Source organism: Spermophilus citellus (assembly GCF_964194105.1).
Source record: "Spermophilus citellus genome assembly, chromosome: 1".
Taxonomy (NCBI): Eukaryota; Metazoa; Chordata; class Mammalia; order Rodentia; family Sciuridae; genus Spermophilus; species Spermophilus citellus.
In genome coordinates this window covers 137,651,303-137,676,725 of record NC_138182.1, presented here as the reverse complement: position 1 = coordinate 137,676,725, position 25,423 = coordinate 137,651,303, and positions in this window count along the sequence as shown.

The window sequence follows — 25,423 nt, the reverse complement described above, 5'->3', positions numbered from 1 at the left end:
AGAAGTTATGATAGAGCCACAAAGCCATATTTAAAAAGAACCAGCATTAGGACTAAACCCCCCAGTGAGAAAAATATCAATACATAAAGGCAAGATTCAACTCTGGCTTGGATGGCTTATCTCACCCTGTCCTGGTCCTATTTCCTTATCTGAGTACTTATCCATGTCCCCCCATGCTGTAAGCACCAAGAGGAAGAAACCATCAGCACCCTTTCCCCATGGTATCTGTGGGGTCTGGCCTTCCAGGTATGCTCAATATATTCTTTTTTCCCCCCACGAATGAATGAAAAACTATTGTTCAGTGGAAGGAAAGCTGGACAGTGAATCTTACCAGCTATTCACCGTGTGGCCTAATGAAGTCATTCCTCCATCAACCTTATCTTTGAAAAGAGGATATTGAACACTATGAATCTTGTGGTCTTTCCAGCCAGCTGTTATAAGATTCATCACAGGCATGAGGACACACTCTCATCATGGAGATTCATCCATCCAACCACCCAATAGAGTTTATCAAGTGCTATCCAGGCACCCAGCGACGGGACAGATGCTGGAGGCAGATAGGGAGCGAGGATCTCTGACCTCCAGTAGCAGACAGTGCTGCAGGAAGACAGACATGTGGGCAGGCATGGGGAGACAGAATTGCTCTGATACATTGAAGATGAAACATTAAGATGGAACCTAATGTTTTGAGGGGCAACCCACATTTTCACAGAAGATTTGAGTGCAGAGAGGAGGACAGGGAGGAGTTTGTCAGCCAGAGAAGGATGCATAGGGCATTCTAGGTTAAGGCAGAGGCTGTGTGTGGTGCCATGTGTTTTTTATTCCTCTCTGCCAGAGACAAGCATATAGAAGGCAGTGAATGCTGAGAATAGGATGGAGACTTTTAAAATCAATCTCAAGAGTAAGGTGGAGACAGCTAATCTGTTTTGATTCTCTACAGTTTGATTTGTGCATAATGGTGGGCTTTGTTGTTACATATTAGTACAGACACACAATATAACAATATAATTTGGCCAATATCATTCCCCAGCACTTTTCTCCTCCCTTCCCCCTTCCCCCTTCCCCCTTCCCCCTCCTAATTCCTTTCCTGTATTCTGATTTTGCTTTACATGAGACACTCCTCGCAACCTTTATTTTACTTTTGCTTCCACGTATGAGAGAAAACATGAACTTTAATCTTCTGAGTTTGACTTATTTCACTTAACATAAGGGTCTCTAGTTATATCCATTTTCCTGCAAATGCCATAATTTCATTCTTCTTTAAGGCTGAGTAGTATTTCATTGTATATACGTAGCACATTTTCTTTATTCATTCATCATTGATGGGCATGTGGGTTGGTTTCATAGTTTAGCTATTGTGAATTGTGCTGCTATAAACATGGGTGTGCATGTATCATAGTAGGATGCCTTTAACTCTTTAGGATAAATATTGAGAGCGGTATAGCTGCATCGTACAGTGGTTCCATACCTTGTCTTTTGAGGAATCTCCATAATGATTTCCACAATGGTTGCACCAATTTACAATCCCACCAACAGTGTAAAAATCTCCTTTCCTCCACATTTTCTCTAGCATTTATTGTTATTTGTATGCTTGAAGACTGCTATTCTGACTGATATGAGATGAAATCTCAGTGTAGTTGGATTTACATTCCCTCAATCACTAATGATGTGGAAGATTTTTATACATTGGATGGCCATTTGTCTTTGTTCTTAGGTAAGTGTTAATTCATAGGCCCATTTATCAATTTGTTGAGTTTTTTTTTTTAAAGAGAGAGAGAGTGAGAGAGGAAGAGAGAATTTTTAACATTTATATTTAGTTCTCGGCGGACACAACATCTTTGTATGTGGTGCTGAGGATCGAACCCGGGCCGCACGCATACCAGGCGAGCGCGCTACCGCTTGAGCCACATCCCCAGCCCCATGTTTGTTGAGTTTTCAAAAAATTCTTTATTCTGCCTATTTCTTGAGACAGTGATTCTTTTAGTACAGTAAGTAAGGTGTTACCCTAGCAGTTGTAGTGCAAAGTTCTGATGATCTTTAAAATAATTCATCTTGGGGTCAGGTCCTCTTCAGGGTCTCTGTGTCCTTCCTTTGTCTGCCCTTAGCATCTACAACCTCTCCCTATGCTACCTGAGGGAATGATGGTCCTCTCTTGGTTGGAGGTGGGACATATCAAGATGTAGAACCTGGCCAAGATAGAGGGATGTGTGTGTGTGTGTGTGTGTGTGTGTGTGTGTGTGTGTGTATGTGTTCATACATGGCAAACTGCCATGGAACAGTGTGGTTTGTATGGTTAGAGAATGATATGCTGGAATAAATGAATTTACCCATAATGGAAAAGAGGATCATGATCACTGGGAGAAGTAGGTTATAAGCAATAGAGTGGCTTAAAGCACTAGAAAATATAGGGCTAGGCTAATCACATAAATGCTTGGGTCAGAGGAGAGGAATAATAAACATATTTCTTTATATTGGAAAAGTGCCCTTGGGGATGGTTAAATTTTATGATATATATAATTTTATTTACTATCTTAATAGCAGACAACCTTTCCAGAAGCACCCAGGGGTAAGATGCCAAAAGCAGAAAAACAAATGAGGGAAAGGGGGCTCCTGTGCTGTCAGATTGGATTACTGAGGACAACCGGGTGCATCAGCCACCCACCAGATAGTGGCTGATGAGCTTAGCAGGCAGCGCACCTTGGTTGAGAACGCTGGGCACTAGAACAAAGAGAAATCCCCTTTCAGGCTCCTGGGAAGAAGGTTTCATCTCAGGATGCCTCTCCGGGGAGCTCCTCTCCATGGACAGCTGAGGCAGAGGTGCATTTAGAGTCTTCACTGACTGGCAGTCATTTGGGAACACTCTTGTTGTTTTCTGAGGACGCTTGAGGTCGATGGGTGCTGGTGTCTTTGACCTGAGGCTTGACAGACAAAGAGGAAGACAACAGAAGCTCATGTTCATCCTGTCTTCCTCCTTCTGGTCTCACAAAGGAAAGAACCTTTGCTAAAGGTCAGGTGATGTCTGGATTGCCTGGTTTCCTTCTCCTTCCTCCTGGGTCCCATTTTCTAGCTGGGCAACTCAGGTCCCATTCATTGTTGAGATTATCTCTTAGATTTCAGGTATTGTTTCTTTCTTTTTGTCCTTTTTCCCCACAATGACAATGGTGATGACTTTGTGCTGGGTAAATAATCCCTGACAGAGAATAGCATTTGTACCCACCAGAAAATTTTAATGGCTCAAATATAAAGCAATATCAAATATCATATACTTCTTCCTCTTATCATGATCTGAAATAATATATGCCAAATCTAGGCATGTATCTTTATTTTTACAGGCCAGTGGTCATTAATTGCTGCTTGAAACACTATGCTGAGAGGGGTAGTGAGATTGCTTCCAAATTCTGTGAGGTGTTCTCTGCTCAATTAGACACATTTAACAAGTGGATGAAGGGGCCAGGAATTTGTGTCATCTCATTTTGACTTTTTAAACTGTTTTGCATGCTTTGAAGCTTGTCTCCCTGGTTTCATGTGCTGCTTCCCAAACAGCTGGACACACTATTCAGTTGCAAAATGTCTTTCTATGCTGGGCTTTATATCTCTATCACTTATTAATGTTTTCATGCGTAGTACTGATGGTAGCAAATAGAGAATTACTGATCTCAAGGTGGAGTTGTGTGTGTGTGTGTGTGTTGGAGATTGAGCCCAGGGCCTCATGCATGGTAGGCGAGCACTCTATCATTGAGCAACACCCTTAGCCCCCAGAGTACCATTTTTTACTTATCACTTTGGAAAATATTTTAAAAATGGTAGTAACCAGTGTTAATGATGGGGGAGGATTAAATGGACCCTCTAATATACTTCTTGTGGGAATGTAGCCTGATCAATCCTTTTTGGAGCACAACTTGAAAATGTACATAAAGGTCTTTAAAATGCAAACATACTCTTTGATCTAGGAATAATAATTATTAGTTTTTTTGGCATTTAACCTCAGGACCCATTGAAGAAGGTAGGAAGGACAGTTTTAGATGACTCGTATCAACGCTCCCCTAACCCCAGGCAGAATAATACAGAAGGAGATACTGTGTACTGAGAGAAAGAGACGACTTTACTCTGGGTCCCAATACTGAGCCAGCTACTATAAAACCAAGCACCAGGCAGTCCCCCCACAGAATTCAGGATAGTACCTATAGAATGAATTTTGAAATCTGTTTTAGTGCCAGGTGGGACTACACAGCCCCATTGCAATTCAGAATTGCAATCAATCTCAATCTCAATCTCTGGCCTCTTCCTACTGCTGGGCTGACTTCAATAGCAGTTCATGGATACTCCTCAGCAGCAGGCAGGCCAGAGCAGTTCTGAGATTTGGGCACCCTCAAAGACATGCTAGCTTCAGTGGCCCTGAGCTTCTTGCCTGCCCCAGTGTTGCATTGGCCCAAGGCTGTGGGGCCATGCCAGAGAGCCTGCCCAGAACCTCTGGAGGGGCTGTCTATGGGAGGGCCTTTCCAGACAAAACCAATCTGTGAAGAGTTAAATACCTTCTCCTTTAAGTGTGCAGACATCCCATGCACAGCCACAAGGACCAGGAAAAAGTAAGGAAACCTGACACCAGCAAAAGGGCAAAATAAGGTGCCAGCTACTCACACTAAAGAAACAGAGCTATGAGAACCACCTGCCAATTCAGAATAACTCGGTGAAATTCAAGAAAACAGAGACACTATATCCAGATGTATCCTTGGTCCCTGACTAGGACACAGGACTTGGGTGCCTCTTCTGGGGAAATACTCATCTAGTTACTCATTTTTTTTTTTTTTTACCTTCTCTGTTTAACCTTCCTTGTCGACAGTTGAGGGTGATGCCACACCGAGTACAGAAGAAGCCTTGTCCACCTGGTCATTTTATGTGGCCACTACAAAGTGCCCGTGAGCCTTTGGTGCAGTTTCTGCCTCCCCCACGGCTCCAACCCTGAGCTCTGTGTTTATTCTTCTTGGATTGCACAGTTAAAGCCGTCCACAGCAACATCAAAAATACAGTGAGAAAGTAAAGTAAAAGTGTAGAAAAGCACAGAAATCTTAAATATTCTGACAACTCATGCTACCACTACTTTCTCTTTGCCCCTGTGACCAAGGGAAGTTATCTGCTTAAGACAACCCATTACAAGATGCTTTTCCCAATCCTCATGGTAACCACAAATCAAAAACCTATTATATTTACAAAAAATAAAAAAGTAAGTAGTTAAAATATCCCACTAGAGAAGATCACTTAACCACAAAGGAAGACAGCAAGAGAGAAAGATAGGAACAAAAGACCTGGACCCCATAATGGGAAATAACTAAGAAAAGGGCAATAGTAAGTCCTTATCTATCAATAATCACCTTAAATGTAAATGGATTTGATTTTCTAAATCAAAAGACATGAAGTAGTTGAATAGATTAAAAAATATATCTAACCATATGTTTCTAAAACAGACTCACTTTACCTGTAAAGACACACAGATTGAAAATGAAGAAATGGAAAATAATACTTTATAAACGAAAACTAGAAATGAGCAGGCATAGCTTTGTTTATATCAGATAAAATAGATGCTAAGTCAAATGTTGTAAAAAGAGACCCAATGTCTTTAAATAATGATAAAAGAATGAGTGTTATAAATGGATATTTATTCATATAATTAATGACAAAATAAATGGTTCTGTATCTATAGAATGTGGCACCTATAACAATAATCATTAACAAATGCCTATCACTACATGCGACATTAGCAAATCGCACAAATACAATCATGAGCAAAGAAAACAACCCAAAGACTAATCATCTACTGTTATGTAAGTTTGAATCAAACAAAGCTAATCTATAATTTTGGAATTCGAGATAGTCATTCCTCAAAGTAGAATTAAGGCATAGTAATAGGGAGCGTAAAGTGGACTTCTGGGGTGTAGGTAATGTTCTGTATCTTGATCTGGATGGTGGTAGCATGAGTTGTCAGCATATTTGAGATTTGTGTGCTTTTCTACATGTTTATCATGTTTATTATTGAATAAAAAACTTAAAGAATTACACAAATATTTAAATAGCTGATTAGACACAGTCAAATCGAGAAATAATGTTATGTTCTCTAAGCTCTCTAAAAGAATGCATTTTTCTGTTAGGTGCAGTGTTTTATATTGTTTAAATCCTGTTCATTGATGGTGTTATTTAATTCCTTTTCTGGTGATTTTCTGTGTAATTGTTATATAAACTGTTGAATGAGGAGTTTAAGTTCCTTAGCCATAATTGAAGATGTTTTTCTTTTAATGCATCAATTTTTGTTGCATATATATATATATATATATATATATATATAATTTTTTTTTTGTTGTTGTTGTTGTTGTTTGTTTGTTTGTTTGGTGTATGCTCCTTTAGGAGGCTATGTCTTCTTTGGTAAATTGACCTTTTATTATCATATAATCTCTCTTTTTGTCTCTAGAAATTGTATTTGCTTTGAAGTTAATCTGATATGAATATAGCTGCTCCGTGTGTGTGTGTGTGTGTGTGTGTGTGTGTGTGTGTGTGTGAGAGAGGGGGGGGGAGAGGGCGGGCAGATATTACCACAGAGTTACTTCTCCAGCCTTTTTAAATTTTATTTTGAAACAGTGTTTTGCTAAGTTGTTGAGCCTGGCCTTGGACTTATAATCCTCTTCCCACAGCCTCTCAAATTGCTGGTATTTCAGGCGTGCTTAACTACACTTGGCTCCTGCTTCCTTTTAATTAATGTTTGCATGATAAATCTTTCCCCTTTCTTTTACTTTCAATTGTGTTATATTATCACTTGTAGTGAGTTTCCTGTAGACAGAACATAATTAGGTTATGTTTTTAAATATTCTCTGCCAACAACTGTCTTTCAATTGGTATATTTAGATTATTTAAGTGTAATCACTGATATGTCAGGACTTCAGTGTATTATTTTGTTTTCTGTGTGTTTTTTTTTTTTTTTACCCCCTGGTGCTGGGGATTGAACCCAGGGCCTTGTGCATGCGAGGCAAGCACTCTACCAGCTGAGCTATATCCCCAGCCCTGTTCTGTGTTTAGGTTTCTATTTTATTTTTTCTGTCTTCCTGTCATTACTTTAATATTTTATAATTCCATTTTGATTCTTCATAGTGTTTTGGAGTGTGTGTCATTGTATAACTATTTTATTGGTTGCTCTAGGTATTATACATATATTCATTATATCACAGTCTACTGGTATCATTATTTTATCAGTTTCAGTAAATTGAAAAATCTTGTGTCTCTGTCATTCTTGTTAATAATTCTTTAATAATTTTTCTACGTATATTTAGAACCAGATCTGACCTAATCCAAGGTTTGCTTCAACTGCCCAACATAATTTCTAGTACTTAAGATTATGGTGGAATTCCATTTATCTATATTTTTGTTTGCTAGGTTCTTTCTTCCTTCCTGATGTTTCTAAATTCTTTTTTGTTTCCTTTCTGTTTATATTTCTACTTAAATTTCTTTAGATTTTTTTAAAGGGTCTGGGCAATAATTTTTTGTTTCCCTTTTTCTGAGGATGCCATGATTTTCTTTCATTGCTGAAGGATATTTTTTTAATGGGGTATAGAATTCTAGGTTGATTTTATGTTTTCTCTTAGTACTTTAAATATATGCTACTTCTTCTGGACTCTATGGTTTCTGATTAGATATCTGCTGTTCCTTGATATATTTTTTTTCTCTTTTGTGGGAAGTGTCATTTCTCTCCTACTGCGTACAAGATTCTTTTTTTATTTGTCATGTGTTTGCAGAAGTTTGTCTATGATGTTTGGTGTTAATTTATTTATGCTTATTGTAAATGTTAAGGATTTACTCGGATTCTTAAATCATAGGTTCATGCCTTTTGTTGTATTTGGGCAGTTTTTAGTCATTAGTTCTTAGCATACTTTTTAGCACTGCATTCTTTTTTTCTCTCTTTCTAGGATATGAATGTTAATATTTTTTTGTTATAGTCCCATAGGTCCCTGACACTTTATTTTTTAGTCTGTTGACTCTGGCTCAGATTGCATAATTCCTTCCTTCCTTCCTTCCTTCCTTCCTTCCTTCCAAACCTGGGCAATTTAATGTAATAAGAGTACAAAATTTTATTTATATAGCTTTAGATTCTAAATTGCAACTAACTTTTATGACACTACCATTGTCATGTTTTGATTTAATAACAAAGATTATCAATAATAATCTGAAAATGCTATTAAAATACCATTACCACTTACTACTACTTCAAATTTTCTTCATATGTTTTAACCAAAATAACATACTATTGATTGAGTGCATAAGTAAATATCAGAATCCAGTTGTCATCTAAAAAATCTTTTTTAAAAAATATATTTATTATATATGACAACAGAATGCATTATAATTCATATTACAATATAGACCACAGATTTCCTTATTTATTTATTTTTATTGATTTTTAAAAATAAATGATAGTGGAATGCATTACAATTCTTATCACACGTATACAGCACATTTTTTCATATCTCTGCTTGTATGTAAAGTTGTACACAAAGTAGAGTCACATTCTTCATGTCTTCATACATGTACTTAGGGTAATGATGACCACTGCATTCCACTGTCTTTCCTACCCTTATGCCCCCCTCCCTTCCCCTTCCTCCCCTTTTCCCTTTTGCCCTATCTAGAGTTCATTTAATACTCCCAGCCCCTCCCCGCCGCCCGATGCTGAAACAAATTATGAATCAGCATCCTTAAATCAGAGAAATAATTTGGCATTTGGGGTTTTTTTGGGGGGATTGGCTAATTTCACTTAGCATTATGTTCTCTAGCTCCATTCACTTACCTGCAAATGCCATGATTTTATTCTCTCTTAAGGCTGAATAATATTCCATTGTGTATATATACCACATTTCCTTTATCCATTCATCCACTGAAGGGCATCTAAGTTGGTCCCACAGTTTATCTATTGTGAATTGAGCTGCTATAAACATTGATGTGGCTGTGTCCCTGTAGTATGCTGTTTTTAAGTCCTTTGGGTATAGACCGAGGAGAGGGATAGCTGGGTCAAATGGTGGTTTCATTCCTAGTTTCCTGAGGAATCTCCATACTGCTTTCCATAGTCTGCTTGTCTTTTTGTCATTCATTTGGAGGCCTTCTTGGTTCTTGATGTGATGAGTGCTTCTTTTTAAATTTGAACCTGGAAATTGTGGGTACTATGGTAGGAGACTCTCAATCTCATTGAAACCTTCTGTCTAACTGGCTCTTTCCTGACATGGCTGTCATGTCAGTGGAATGGGGAGCTCTACTTTGTTACTGTCTGGTGGGGTAGAAATTCCTCACAGGGCTCTGTTGACATCTGAAGGTGTGGTCCCTCATTTCTAGGCAGGGCTGGGTTTCTGGCTGTGCAGTAGATCTCTGTGGAGGCCTTTTTGTCTGGGTAGTTGTAGGAGTGCTTCATTTCTACTCCCCATGTGGCCTGCACTGAAATTGGAGCAATGGCCTCACTCTTGACTTCCCATGAGGCTTCCTTTGACACCACCCTAGAGGTAGACAGGGAGGATCTTTTTCCTGCTGGGTGGGAATGGGAGACCTGGCTCCCCACGTGGAGCCCATGGATACCTTGGGGCTTGGAGTCCCAGCTTCTCACTACTATCCCAGTGAGTGTGTGGGCTGGGCAGCAAGGGTGGACGAGCTCTAAGCTGATAGCTTATGATGGTGGGAGCAGCACTGGAGTTTTTCCATTCTTTGGCTGGAGCAGAGCAGTTTTTATCAGAAAGTTTTCTGTCTTGCTGGGCGGCCCCTTTTCTGGTCCTTGGCTAGAAAGAGCAGACTTTTATTCAGGCATGTTTTTTTTTCATTTGTACCTGTTGGTGTTTTTCAAATTCTAGCTTTTATAGCCCCAAGTTTCTATATGAGACAACAAAGTAGCAAGAACCAAAAACAGAATCCCAGGGAAATCACTGCTGTTTTGTACCTGGGGCCCTAAGGTCATCAGCAGGTGTGTGTGTGTGTGTGTGTGTGTGTGTGTGTGTGTGTGTGTTCTGTCTACATTTTATATAGCATCTTTACAAATTTTAATATGGAAGGAAAATAAGGGGGAAAATCCCCACATTACATAAGACCTTGATTTCGTGAAAAAATTTATGCAAATGAACATTTACACATAGGATTGTGAACACACAAGTCAACACAGGCAAAGGACATACACCAAAACTTAATTCCTTATCTTTAGGTAGTACCTTCCTTCTGATTTCTTCAAATTAGTTAATTTTTGTATTGATAACTGGAAGAAATAAAGTAAAAATAGTTTTCCTTTTGTTTAAAAATAGTTTATCCATAGATTGTAAGAGGGTCGTTTTACATGTCATAGACATTGAAGTGTTAAAGATATTAAAGTAGAACTCTAGAAAAAAATACCAAGGTTGATTTTCTATATGAAATGAAAAGGAACCAAAGGTACAGGCATATTCAGACCTGTCCTTTACCATTTCACTGCCATGATTTATTTTTTAAGCTACCTATAAATGTAAAACACAATGATGGTGTATACCTCCACTTTCCTAAGTTATCGGATTGCAGTGATCCAGTTCCTCCCACCATCTTTACGCTCTGTAAACAAGCACTTCACCTTTTTGACCCAGAAGCCTATTAGTGTGACAAATCTGTCTTCACCTGCTCTGTCAATTAGACTTACAAGTGAAGGGCAGCCTCTTGGCTTCCATGCTTGGCTCTGTAACTCATGCTGAGCATTATGGTCACCCTGTCACCCTGTTACCCTTCACTTTCCCCTCCTGGAATCTAAAAGGGATGATAGTCTGTATCTGGAAGATAATGAAATGGTCAAGGATTAACTTTTGTATATTAAGAGGACCTCAAGGGGAATGTCAAAATCCTACATTTCTTCCACCCCTCCTCCATCTGAAATTTCTGTTACTAAATCTGAAAATTCATGCAGCTCAAACAGTATAATGCACATTCAAACTTTTTTTTCAAAAAAGATGCTTTCTCTTTTACTGTGGAAATCTGAATGTGACGATTTATGAAATCCTTCCTTAGAATGCTGGTCCCTTATGGCTAACAGACTAGGATAAACAGTTTGTCTGCCTTCTTGGATGATAAATCAGAAGTATCCAGTATCCATTATTGAAGAGACCCTTGCTTCAAGTATTACAAGGCAGTTGGAGAGATCATCCGGCTCCCCTGCCTTCCTCCTCGTGGAAATTACTTTCCGTGCAAAAGAACAAAAACAAAAACAAAAAATAAAGTATGTTTCTAACTGCCAGGCCTGAGTTGGGAAGATCTTTTATTTGTTGGCATTGGTAATTTAATTTCCCAGATACACACGGTTCTCCCTTAGCATTTAGGCATTGGATAAAGGCCCATTTTTCTGGCTGAGTTAACATGTCCCAGGGATCAGCTTCTCCCTCTGAGCAACATCAGAGGATCCCCTAAACTGCTCTGTTTTCCAGTGCTAACCTGCTAGATGGAAGATCTTCATTACATGTTGCTCATGTGCAGATCTGGCCTATGCTCCCCTGTTTCCTAGTGAGAAAAGACAGATTCCAAACTTTATTCATTGCTTTATATGGGAATCTGAGCTGCCACATGTAAAGCAAAAGAGCCTGCAGAAATTGGAGAGAAACTTTCTGTGTTCTTATCTTAAGTCAGTTGGAAGATGACCAACCTACACACACCTTACAATAATGGAGAACCAGCCTTTCAAACCTCTGGCTCTGTTTCCCATGCCACAACCTATTAAAAGATGGCCCATACAACTCATGATCCAACATCCAGCAAGCTTGGTGTGATGGGCACAGGTGCTATTTTGGTCATGTTATGATACATTAGAAATGACACGAGAATGCGCGAATCCTGTTCTGTCAATCAACTTTCACACACCAGAGGCAAAGAAAATAGTAATTAAAAGTACCATCACTTGAGCTAGTGAATTGTACACCCCAGGAGTCTCCTCTACAACAGGGTTAGTGCAATCGGCTTGGGCTGGAATTCTACCTGAATCTAGGCCTCTCTCCCTTCTAATTTTCAATCTTATTCTCAGGTACTGGAGATAGGAATGCCCACATGCTTGGGTAAGAAAGGATAGATGATAAGCAAGGTAGGTGAGAAGCAAGATAGGTGACATATTCTCCAACATGCACTGTGTATCAGCATCAGCATCACCTAAACATTTGTTAGAAATGGGACCCTACCTTAGAGGGACTGGGTCAGAATATGCATTTTATTTTTTTTTTATCTTTTATTTTTTTTAACCTATATAAATTTTATTTTATTTTTTATTGTTGGTCATTCAAAACATTACATAGTTCTTGATATATCATATTTCACAGTTTGATTAGAATATGCATTTTAAACAAGATCCCCAGGTGGTTTGTTCCTGTTTGAGAAGCACCATCCTAGCAGCCCTGGGTATTCAGCTAGCCCACTCATGTGTGACTATGTCTTCACACTTACGTGTGACTATGTCTTCACTGTGACCTTAGTGACCTTGCCCTCCACGAAGCAGGGACCAATCTATCAAAAATTTGAATAACCAAATTTGTACTCTCAACTATTGAAGAAGGAGAAAAGAGACGAGAACAAAAACAGCTAAGCTCCCATCCACTGCGTGGGGACAATTGTGGTTCTAATAAAATTAAATGGCTACTTTCCTGAAGTTGAATTAATTGAACTTTACTTAGGGTTTTCTCAGCATGCTAATGTGCTTGTGACTATTAAGACAAGAACATAATATGTGACATTGCCCAAACTCAACAAATCATGGAATCCCATTTTGAGGGATCCCTAATAACAATGTTTCATGGAATTCATTATGGGAAGTGTTGATTTCAGGGAAATCATGGTTCTGGTTGGAACAGGTGAAATTAAGTTCCCCATCTCCATCTCCATATGAAGTTGAGTTTTGTTTAATTGCTTGAACTTTGGATTTGCAGATTTTTCAAAAGTTAAGACACCTGTAGTGAAGTTATGTCTAACATGATAATTAGAAACTAAAGTTAGCACATAAAGCAAAAATAGTTCAGTAAGAACTTCCTTTGGGGAAAAAAAACTACCCTTTTAAATATTGCTATATTCTAGCCTAACCCACCATCACTTATAGAAGTTCAATATAGGTTCTTTGTTATCTCTCACTGGTATTTGCCCAGCTTCTCTTTTTATTGTTGCATATTAATTACACAGAATGGTGGCTTTCATTGTGGCATATTAATATGTAGGTGAGAACCTTATCAGTGTTTGTACTCCATGTAATTTGAGGAGCATATATTGTTAAACACTAGAATTACATCGGTATGAGATTGCTCTCGCTTTTAAGTGTGGGTGGGAGCTAAGACGGAGAGAACAGCATATTCATGTCTCCTGTCCTGAGCTATGGTGAGCGAATACCTTTGGTGGAAATGACCATGGAATGATCCATACTACTTAAAGAGTTCTGTCCTTTTTCTCTTAGCATGTATTATTAAATTTACATTAAATTTGCATATGCTGCAAAGCCTCTTTGTTACACACACAATTTCAGAAAGTGTTTTTTTTTTTTTTTTTGCTAGGGGAAAATCGGAAACCTGGATTTTTCTTACTTGTTCTTTTTAGTTACACATGACAGTAGATCCTTTTGGATATAGTTATACAAGCAAGGAATGTATCTTATTCTAGTTAGGACCCCATTCTTCTGGATGTACATGATGGTGGGTCTTACTGTTGTATTTTCATATATGTACATGGGGAAATTACGTCAGATTAATTTCACTGTCTGTCTTTAGCCTATCCCCACTTCCTTCTCTTCCTTCCCCATTGTCTAATCTACTGAATTTACATTCTCCCTTGTACTTCCTGCCCCCTTATTTTGTGTTAGCATCCACCTATCAGAGAAGACAGCTGACCTTTGGTGTTTTGGGATGGGTTTATTTCACTTAGTATGATCTCCAGATCCATCCATTTACTGGCAAATGTCATAAAGTCAGTTTTCTTTATGGCTGGGTAATTGTGTGTTGTGTATATATACCATGTTTTCTTTGTCCATTTATCTATTGAAGGGCACCTTTGGTTCCATAGCTTGGCTATTGTGAATTGAGCTGCTATAGACATTGATGTGGCCGTGTTACTGTAGTATGCTGATTTTAACTCCTTTGGATATATACCAAGGAGTAGGATAACTGGGTAAAATGGTGGTTCCATTCCAAGCTTTTTGAGGAATCTCCATGCAGCTTTCCAGAGTGGTTGCATAATTTGCAGTCCCTCCAGCAATATATGAGTGAACCTTATTCCCCACATCCTGGATAACATTTATTGTTGCTTGTATTCTTGAAAATTGCCCTTCTGACTGGAGTGAAATAGATTCTCAGCAGTTTTAATTTGCATTTCTCTAATTGAATATTGCTGTATTCTAGCCTAACCCACCATCACTTATAGAAGTTCAGTATAGCTAGAGATGTTGAGTTTGGAAGTGCTTCCTCTTTTTATATTTCCTAAAATAAATGGAAGAGTATTGGTATGAGTTCTTTAAAGGTCTTGTAGAATTTGACCATGCATCCACCTGGTCCTGGGCTTTTCTTGATTGGTAGGCTTATGATGGTGTCTTATATTTTGTGGCTTGAAATTGACCTGTTTAAATTGTGTATATCATCCTGATTCAATTTGGGCAAATCATATGACTCTCAAAACTGATCAATGCTTTCGATATTTTCTATTTTATTGGAGTTCAAGTTTTCAAAAATAATTTCTAATTATCTTCTATATTTCTTTAGTGTCTGTTGTGATATTTCCTTTTTTATTATGTATATTAGTAATTTGAATTTTCTCTCCTTCTCTTCGTTAGCATGGCTAAGGGTCTGTTTTGTCAATTTTTTTAATTGTTTCTTTGGTTTCAATTTCATTGATTTCCGCTCTGATTTTAATTATTTCCTGTCTTCTACTGCTTTTGGTGTAGATTTGTTCTTCTTTTTCTAGGGCTTTGAGGTGGAATGTTAAGTCATTTATTTTTTTACTTTTTCTTCTTTTAAGGAATGAACTTCCTGCAAGGAACTTTTCTCTCAAAACTGCCTTCATAGTGTCCCAGATATTTCAATACATTGTATGAGTGTTCCCATTTATCTCTAAGAATTTTTTAATCTCCTCCTTATGTTTTTGCAACCCATTTTTCATTCAGTAGCATATTGTTTAGTCTCCAGGTGTTGGAGTAGCTTTTATTTTTTATTTTATCATTGATTTCTGATAGAATGCAGGGTAGTATCTCTACTTTTTTATATTTGCTAAGAGTTGCTTTGTGGCATAATATATGGTCTATTTTAGAGGGGGATCCATGTCCTGCTGAGAAGAAAGTGTATTTGCTTGTTGAAGGATGTAATAATCTATATACGTCAGTTAAGTCCAAGTTATTGTTTGTATTATTAAGTTCTATAGTTTCTTTGTTCAGCTTTTGTTTGGATGATCTATTCACTGGTAAAAGATGCATGTTTGGGTCACACAGAATTATTGTGTTATGGTCTATTTAACTCTTGAACTTGAGAAGAATTTGTTTTATGAATGTAGATGCTCCATTATTTGGGGCACATAAATTTACTATTGTTATGTCTTGTTGATGAATGGTTCCTTTAAGCAGTATGAAATATCCTTCTTTATCCCTTTTGATTAACTTAGGCTTAAAGTCTACTTTATTTGATCTGAGGATGGAAAACCCTGGTTATTTCCTCACTTCATGTGACTGGTATGATTTTCCCTACTTTTAACCTTCAATCTGTGCATGTCTTTTCCTATGAGAGCAGTCTCTTGGAGGCAGCAAATGTTGGGTCTTTTTTAAAAATCCAGTCTGCCAGTCTATGCCTTTTGATTGGTGAAATTAGGCCATTAACATTCAGGGTTATTATTGAGAAGTGATTTGTATTTCCAGCCATTTTTGTTTATTTTTAGTATTTAAGTTGACTTGGTTTCTCCTCTGATTAGTTTTTCCTTTAGTATAATACCTCCCTTTGCTGATTTTCATTGTTGTTTTTCAGTTCCTCTTCATGGAATATTTTGCTGAGGATATTCTGTAGTGCAGGCTTTCAAGTTGTAAATTCTTTTAACTTTTGTTTATCATGGAAGATTTTTATTTTATCATCAAATCTAAAGCTTAATTTTGCTGGATATAAGATTCTTCGTTGGCATCCATTTTCTTTCAGAGCTTGGTATATGTTGTTACAGGATCTTCTAGCTTTCACTGAGTTGAAAAATCTGCACATAAAGTAATTGGTTTCCCCCCTATGTGTTATCTGATTTCCTTTCTCTTGTGGCTTTTAATATTCTCTCCTTATTCTGTATGCTAGGCATTTTCATGATAAAGTGGCTTGGTGTGGATCTGATGTGATTTTGTACATTTGGTGTTCCGTAAGATTCTTGAATTTGGTTTTCTAATTCTTTCTTCATGTTTGGAAAATTTTTTGATATTATTTCATTGAATAGATTGTTCATTTCTTTGGTTTGGAACTCTATTACTTCCTCTATCCCAATAACTCTTAAATTTGGCATTTTTATGGTATTCCATATTTCTTGAATGCTCATGGTTTCTTACCATTTTCACTGTGTGTATATATTCTTTTCAAGATTATATATTTTATCTTCATTGTCCAAGGTCCTGTCTTCCTAGTGGTCTAATCTGTTTGTGATGCTTTCAATTGAACTTTTTATTTGGTTTATTGTTTGTTTCATTTCAATGATTTCTTTTGTTTTTTCCTTAGAACCTCTATCTCCCTATTGAAGTAATCTTTTGTTTCCTGTATTTGTTTATGTAGCTCTTTGACAAAATGATAGTTTGCTGCCTGTATTTGCTCTCTTATATCATCCTTTAATTTGTAGAACATTTTAATTGTGTACATCCTGAACTCCTTCTCTGTAATTTCTTCTTTTGTGCTGGCCATGATTCTAATGATTTGGTATCCTGATTTGTTGCCTTTTCATATATTTTGTGTGTCTTCCCTTTTAGCACTGTGGATCCTAGGCATAACCATTTTTATCCTATAGGCTTATAGTGCCCATGTAGGGATCTAATCCTCTCCTTTGAGGTGAAGAACAATGTTATCAGATTCCAATATAAACAATATACACCCTAAAAACAAATGTTTGCTCTTAAGACATTTACAGGTTGGTCACAATTTACAGAAATGATGAATTCAATTATTATCTACAATATATTCAGTAGGTTTGTAAAAGGGTTTACAGTTTCTGGTGATGGACAAAGAACCAGGGGTGAGGAGTAGGATGATATGCTGAGGAGGTATGAGGTGAGGATATAGCATTGTTATTATCTTAGGAAATATGAAAGAGAAATCTAAAGAGGAAGATTAGAAGCAGGAGAAGGGAGAGAAAGTAATTTGGGGTAGACAAGTATGTGGGAAGACAGTAGACTAAATAAAACAAACACACACACACACACACACTCACATATACACACACTAAGAAAAATTTTTAAAAAGTTAAAATAGTAGAAATTGTGGGGAAAAAGAAAAAAAAAGAATATATAACACAATTGTAATGTATTATTCAGACGTCCCAGTCCTCAAAATCCTAATTCATGCAAAGTACTTGAATTCACATATGTTGGGGATGTGAGGGCGGGAGAATAGAGATGGAGAGGGAAAAAAAATCTCAAAGGAAGAAACAAGAATTGTTTTGGTTGGAGATCTGCATCTTTCCTGCTTCCCTTCTTATCCAATAGGTGGGGTCGTCTGTTGTTAGCTGGTATCTCCACCCTCAGTGAAGATAACCAGGGTGTCACTGTTCTGGGTAGCAGCTGCTGAGGAGAGGGGGAGTTAGAAACCGGGTACCTGGCCAGCCGGAGTTCCAAGCTGGGAGTTGAAGATGGTGATGAAGGTCCCAAGATGGAGGTGACTGCTTTCAGTGGTGGGCTGTCAGGTCAGATGGGGGAGCTGAGTGATAGTGTTGGACAATGATTTCAGAGAGGAGCTCTGTGGTGTGCAGTGTGTGACTGTCGGCTGACTTCAGAGCCTGTGTGAGGTTCTCGGGTGCAGGCAGGCCACTGCGTGTAGGGGACTATCTCTGCTGCTGTAGAGTCCCAAGATGGCGGCCACCAGGGGAGCCCCATGTTGGTAGGTGGAGGTCCACATGGGAGTGGTGGATGGAGTTCTTGCTTGTGGGAAGCTGCTGGTTGTCCTGTGTGGGAGATGCAAGGGTGATTTTTGCTTGGGGTGAGTGGCCGAAAGTTCTGCATAGGTGCTAATGGTCCCACTCAGGTCCCCGGTGGTCCTGCGTGGGCAAGTAGTTGGGAGACCTACTCGGATGCTAAGGCCTGGAGCCCTGGACCAACTTGGCTGTGAGTCTTGCTCAAGAGCAGGAATATTGTGCCCAGATAAGCATTATTCTCATTACTTGTGTCCCAGGTCACAGAGCCACACAGAATGCTGCCTCCCTCTGGCCCGCCATCTTGGATCCACCCTGATGTCCAAGCTTCCATTTTTAAATGAGGGGAATTTTAAAAACTATCATTGCCAATCTTGGATCTAAAAATGTCTGTTTTTTTTTCTGCCAATAGTGTATCTCTTTGTATTGTAAATATATTAAAGATAATGAGTATTTTAAAAATTGTGTATATATCTGTCATCTGTGTGTGAGTATGTGTGTGTGTGTGTGTGTGCGCGCGCATGCACCAAGGGTTGACCTTGAAGATATATGTGTGAGTATATGAAGATATGTATATATCTTCAAGGTCTACCCTTGTAACACACACATACGCACACACACATATGGATGTGTGTTCCAAGTGTAGACCTTAAGGTTTTTGGAAGGCAGCTCCTTGTGAGAAATGGGGCAGGACATAGGAAGGAGTCTTTACTTTGGTGATTCGTGTTTAACAGAAGCACCGATTTCTCGCCTGTCTTCTTCTGAGGCTAGTTGACAGTTAACATGGAATACAATTCTTCTGGATTCCCAGGGGACAGGTGCCATTATCTGAAGAACAACCTGGTCCTCACTGAGCCCCCTTTGAACCTCAACTATGACCCAGTGATGTTTACAGAAATCAATTTGAAGAGCCTAGGTTAAAAACAAACAAACACCCTAAAAATGCAGGGTGGGGGGGAGCCTTCCAAGGCAGATAGCATATCTTCCCCAGCCAAGCGAACTGTACCATCCAATTATTCCCAATTACAATTGCGTTTCTTTCTTTAATGTTTCCTATGCTGATCTCCAAGTTGCTAATGAAGCAGGCCCCTGCTGTATGATCCCCATTGTTGCGACTTGCTGGGCTTAATTGCTTTGTCTCCATAACAGACAGACATTCTGAACAATTAGACAATAAGAAGGAAGCAAAATGGGGAAATGGCTTAGATTCTTTCATTTTAATTATGCTGATAGTGCATCCTACAGTTCTGAATCAGTGCTGAAGTGCTATTTTTGAGAGCATACAATAACATCCAACTAGAGTTAATAAATTTATATTTCTAATGCAAAAAAAAAAAAAAGCCCCTCCTCTAACTCAACCGGTTGTTGCTTTTTGCAGAGCAGTGATACTTGCTATGCACATGGCAGGCTTCTCCCTCACTCTTCACCACAAGGGCTCTGTTTTTCTGCAGCATCCCCGTTTTCTGTATAAGGAAAATAGAGTGTCAAAGCTGATTCAGTTCACTGTATATCTTGGGGATCTTGTTCCCCAAGTATTTCCAAGAATGACTCTTTGAAATTTTTGTTTGCTTAAATTCCTTTACAAATGTCCAAAACATTGAAATGGGGCTCAGATTTCAGTCTGTTCTGTGTTGGAAGATGCAAGGTCCTGTGTGGTTGGGTCCCTACCTCATCTCCGCCTGTGCTGTGTTCCATCTCTGAGCCTGAGCTTAGTCCCAGCAGCTGGTCTTCCTCTGGCTCTGGGTGGCTGCTTCCTTCCGTCCTCGGTTCCAGTGCCACCTCTCCAGAGATGCCTTCCCCAATCCCTTGGTCCGTTTTGCTCTTCCTCTCACACCCTCCTTCCTGGTTACTGTTTCATTGAATTCAGATTGTTGCCTTCACAGAAAAAATTGGGATTGCATATTTACTTCTATGACAACTTGTTGATCACCTGGGTGGCATCAGCACAGGAACTACCTGTGTTGTATCAACTACTGTGTAAGCAGAAAGTTAAACAGTGTTTGAAACTAGTAGGTGCTCAATAAATATTTGTTCAGTGACTAAATGAATGAATAGATAATAAGTAATGACAGAGCATCTGTGGTATATTGATTTCTTCTCTAAACTGACCTCCCCATGAAACTGAGGATGCCTTGAAGGTAGGGATCTTGGTTCTTGGAATCCTCAAGGTCTAACATTGTACTCTTGATATGATTGTAAATCAGCTAGTGCTAGAGAAAGGTGTGAAAGAACATTCCCAAAGGGCACAGGCCTTGCAGTCCATTCTGTATGCCATGACAATGGTTGGTGAAGAAATAGATGCACTCAAAAATAATGTAGTTTATGCCCACGCAGTACAGTGAGTGGGATTGTGTTCTCACTTATGTTCCTATCACAATGAAACCTACACTCATTTTCTATTACTTATTTAGATGAATGATACTTAAATGTTAGATGTATGTTCATCTTGTTTTGCTTTTCTAAGGTATGCAAGCAATCTCAATGTGGATGATGCAAACATTCAGAAAAGGATCTAAAAGTTCAAAGCCAACCTCAGCAACTTAGCAAGACCCTATCTCAAAATAAAAAATAAAAAGGGATGGGGATGTGGCTCGGTGATAAAGTGCCCCTGGGTTTAATCCCCAGTACCAAGAAAAAAAAAATCTAAGAAACAAAAATCCCCACTAATTTCACAACCTGGAAAGAACACTGTTAATCTTGTGATGTTTCCTTACAGACTTTCACACACATGCACGCACAAACCCCTTACCAATAACAAAACAAAATGGAATACCATTTGTTCTCTTTTTCATTATTAATTTATTTTTTATAATAACATAAAGCTCACTGTCAGCCTTGGCCTCTCTCTTGCTCAACCCACGCTGCTCTACCTTATGGAGTATGACTTCCACCTTTACCTTCAATGAATCTGTACTTTGTTTAAAAAAAAATCATAGTCACATCATTGAAATTGAAAGCTTTCTTTTCTTTTTGTTACTAAGGATTGAACCAAGGGGTGCTCTTCCACTGAAGACCCTTTTCATTTTGAGAAACAGGGTCTTGCTAAGTTGTAGAGGCTGGCCTTGAACTTGCCATCCTCTTGCCTCAGCCTCCTGAGTTGCTGGGATTGCAGGTGTGCACCCGGTGCTCAACATAGATTTTTGATGATTGCAAAATATGTAATTGAAATATGAATTATAAGGTATTCAGCTGCTTTCATGATATCAAGTATCAAGTTTGTGTTCTTTTTGGTTTCAGTAACTGTGCTGTGGATACTCATGTATCTAAATGCCTTCACCTGGGGACACATGCTTAGGAGACACTCCCACACAGAGTAGAAATTCCATCAGGCCCTCCTCTGATGCTGGAAGTGCTTCCCAGGGGGTCGTACAAGTCCTGTTTCCACCAGAAGTTAGTAATGTTGGATTAGCTTTGGCTACTTTCTTTTTTTTCCTCTCCTGTGAACTTTGTTTATTCTTTATGCCACTCCTCCCCAACCCCCACCGCATCTGTGGAATCTCAGTGTTTTTCTTATGATTTCAATAATATTATACATACTAAAGATTTTCTAGTTTTGCTATACTCATGTAAAAATCTCCTTCCTCGTGGCTGCCATTTTTCTTGTTCTTTAAAACATTATAGTTGGCTTTATTGGAGTATGATCTACCTGAAGTCATACTCATCAATTTTAAGTGTGTGATGTAATGAATTTTGACCAATGTACAGAGTCTCATAACCACTGTGGCGCTCAAGATGCAGAACATGTCCATCAAGTTTCCTTGTCTCCTTTGCAGTCTGTCCACTGGCTCTGTCCTTGGAACCTCACAACCACTGCTGTGCCTCAGGCACTTCTTTTTTACCTTCTGGGATTGCAGACAACCAGAATCCTATATTGTGTTGTTTTCTGTGTCTGACTTCTTTCAGTTAGCTTAAGACAATTTAATCACATGTTAATCATGCTTTTTTGTGTCTATCACTAGGCTGTTCTTTTTTATTGCTGAGTAGTATTCCATAATATGACTATACCATAGTCATATTATGACTATTATCTCAATAGGCATTTGAATTGTTTCTAGCTATTTGGTTCTTAAGGATAAAGGTGCTGTTGAGGGTGATAGAGACTTTTGTTTCTAGGCAACTTGGATTTATTCTTCCAACTGAAGCAAGAACAGTGTTAGATATATAAAGCAATGTTTTTTTTTTTTTTTCAAGATAATGACATGAGGCTGTGGAAGGCAGTAATCCCTGTACAAGGAGAAAAGGATCAAAGAATAGATGATACAAATAGAAAACAATCTGGCATCTACAAATTGCCATCTCTGATGTAAATGATATAGGTGTCTCAATTAAAAGGCGTAGGCTATCAGATTGGATAAAGAAAAGTAAGAATTATATGCTGCTTACAAGAAACCTAATTCAAACATAAAATCACTAATAGGGTAAAGGAGAAAAATATATACTATTTTAACACTAATTGAGAAATCTGGAGTGGCTATGTTAATATCTGACAAACTAGACTTCAGAACAAAGAATATTTTCAGGGGTAGAAAGGGTAATTTCACAACGATAAAGGGGTCAATTCATCAGGAGAACATAATACTCATAAATGTTCATATTCTTAATAACAGCTTTAAAATACAAGAAGCAGTTGTTACGATTGAAAGTAGTTTTAAAATTTAAATTTTGTTTAAATCAGTTATACACGACAGAAGAATGCACTTTGATACATCACATACAATGGAGTATAATTTCTTGTTCTTCTGGTTACACATGATGTAGAATCCCACTGTCATATAGTTATGTAGGTACATAGGGTAATGATGTCTGATTCATTCTGCTACCCTCCCTGCCCCCCTACCTTCCTTTCATTCCCCTTCACCTCATCTAAAGTAACTCTCTTCTTTTCTGCCCCATCCCTTACTGTGAATTAGCACCCACATATCAGAGAAGACTTTTGGCCTTTGGTTTTGGGGGATTGGCTTATTTTGCTTAGCCTGATACTTCCAGCTCCATCCATTTACCATAATTTCATTCTTTTTTTAAGGCTGAGTAATACTCCATATCATATTCATACACACACACACACACACACACATACACACACACATATATATATGTATAAATATATGTATATATCACATTTTCTTTGACCATTTATTGCTGAAGGGTATCTAGGTTGGTTCCATAGTTTAGCTATTGTGAGTTGAGCTGCTAAAAACATGCATGTGGCTGCATCAGTGTAGAATGCTGATTTTAAGTCCTTTGGGTATAAACCGAGGAGTGGAATAGCTGGGTCAAATGGTGGTTCCTTTCCAAATTTTCTGAGGAATCTCCATACCACTTTCCATATGGTTACACCAATTTGCAGTCCCACCTGCAATGTATGAATGTGCCTTCCCCCCCCCCACATCCTCGCCAATATTTATTGTTGTTTGTGTTCTTGATAATTGCCATTCTGAACTGGGGTCAGCTTAGGATTCGGCTTCCTTAATAGGTATCCTAATGCATAAGAAGTAAAATCAAGAAACAATGGGATGAATTCAACTAAAAAGCTTCTTCTCAGCAGAGGAAACAATAAAGTGAAGAGAGAGCCTACAGGATGGGAGAAACTCTTTACCACAGGATATACAAAGAACTCAAAAAACTTAACACCAACCCCCGCCCCCCAAATATCCCAATTAATAATGGGCTAAGGAGCTGAGCAGACACTTCACATAAGAAGAAACACAATTGATCAACAAATATATGAAAAAAGTATCCATCTCTTCAGCAATTAGAGATATGCAAATCAAAACTACTTTAAGGACACAGTTTTAATAAGAAATTTAAATACATTTCTCAATATTTGAGAGAGACAAGTAGACAGAAATATATATAGCTTCAAACAATGCATTTATAGAATGTTCCACTCAAAGAAAATGCATATTTTTCTCTCCTAGGGTACACAGGACATTCACCAAGTCAGATCTTATTTGTGTTACTAATGTGCATTATTGAATTTAAAAGAATTAAACATGGAATATAATTAAGTCAGAAACTAATAGCATACTTCTGGGAAATTTCCAAATCTTTGGAAATAATATATGACACTACTAAATAGAACCCAGGTCCAAAAAGAAGTGAAAAGTAAAGTGAGAAAGTATTCTGAAAAGAAGAAAAATGAAAATACAATGTATCACAATATGTGGGATCCTGCTAAGGTAGTACTTAGAGGGAAATGGATAGCATCAAATGATTCCATTAGAACAGAGGTGTCAAATCTGTGACTCAGTTACCACCTACGTAAGTTAGAAAAAGAAAGCCTGGTTAAATCCTAAGTGAGCATGAAAAGGAAATTATAAAAAACAAAGAAGAAACAATAAAATATAAACTTTAATCGTAATATAGAAAAAGTCAGTGAACCTCTCAGAAGATGGGGGGATGCCCAGTATGATGAGGTGGTTGTAATGGTCATAAATGAGTGCTGAATTGCTTCCCCTGTGGACTGTGAATGGGATGCTTCCTATGGATTCTCCGATGTCAAGAAGGCTTAGGTTTCTGGTGCAGGTCTGCTGGTGAAGCCTTCTGTCAGACATCAGTTGTCTGCATCGGTATTTGATCTTTGGTGTTCAGAGGTTTTCACCTGGTAGAGAGTTAGAGGTTGACAGTGTTCCCTGCAAACTTCAGGTGCCTCTCTCTCTGCTGCGTTTTGGATGGCTTTTATGGTTGTCCCCAAGTTCAATTGATCTTTTCTCCCCAGGTGATCTGCTGTTGATCTGTCCTGTTCATTTTCATTTCCCATCTTTCTCATTCTCTAGAGTGTTTACTGGGAATCTTTTACACCTTCCCATCTCCACCATGCCTGAGTTTTCCTTTCCTTTGAACACACAGGCGATAGTTGGAAGAGTTTTATTATCTTCCTTGTCTGACTTCCATCACACCTGTCATTTCTGGGTCTGTCCCTTTGAACTGACTTTTTTTCTTGGTAATGAGTTATCTGCTTTTGGACCTGTCTATTAAGGAACTACTTTGTTATCTTAATGGATACATAGTAATTGCACATATTTATGAAATCATGTGACATTTCAATGCCTGTATGTAAGGTGTGATCATCAGATCAGATAACTGACCTATCCTGCCCTCAGACGTTTATCATTTCCTTGTGTTGGAAACCTTCAAAATCCTCTCTACCAGCTATTTTGAAATATCCAATGAATTATTGCCATTCTTAGTTACCTTGACTTTGTTGCATGGGACCTTAGATGTTCTTCCTTCATTCTGACAACACCCCTGTGCCTGCGGTCTGTTCTCTCTCTGTTGCTTTGTTCCCCTACAGTAACAGGCTCTGGTAACTGTTCTG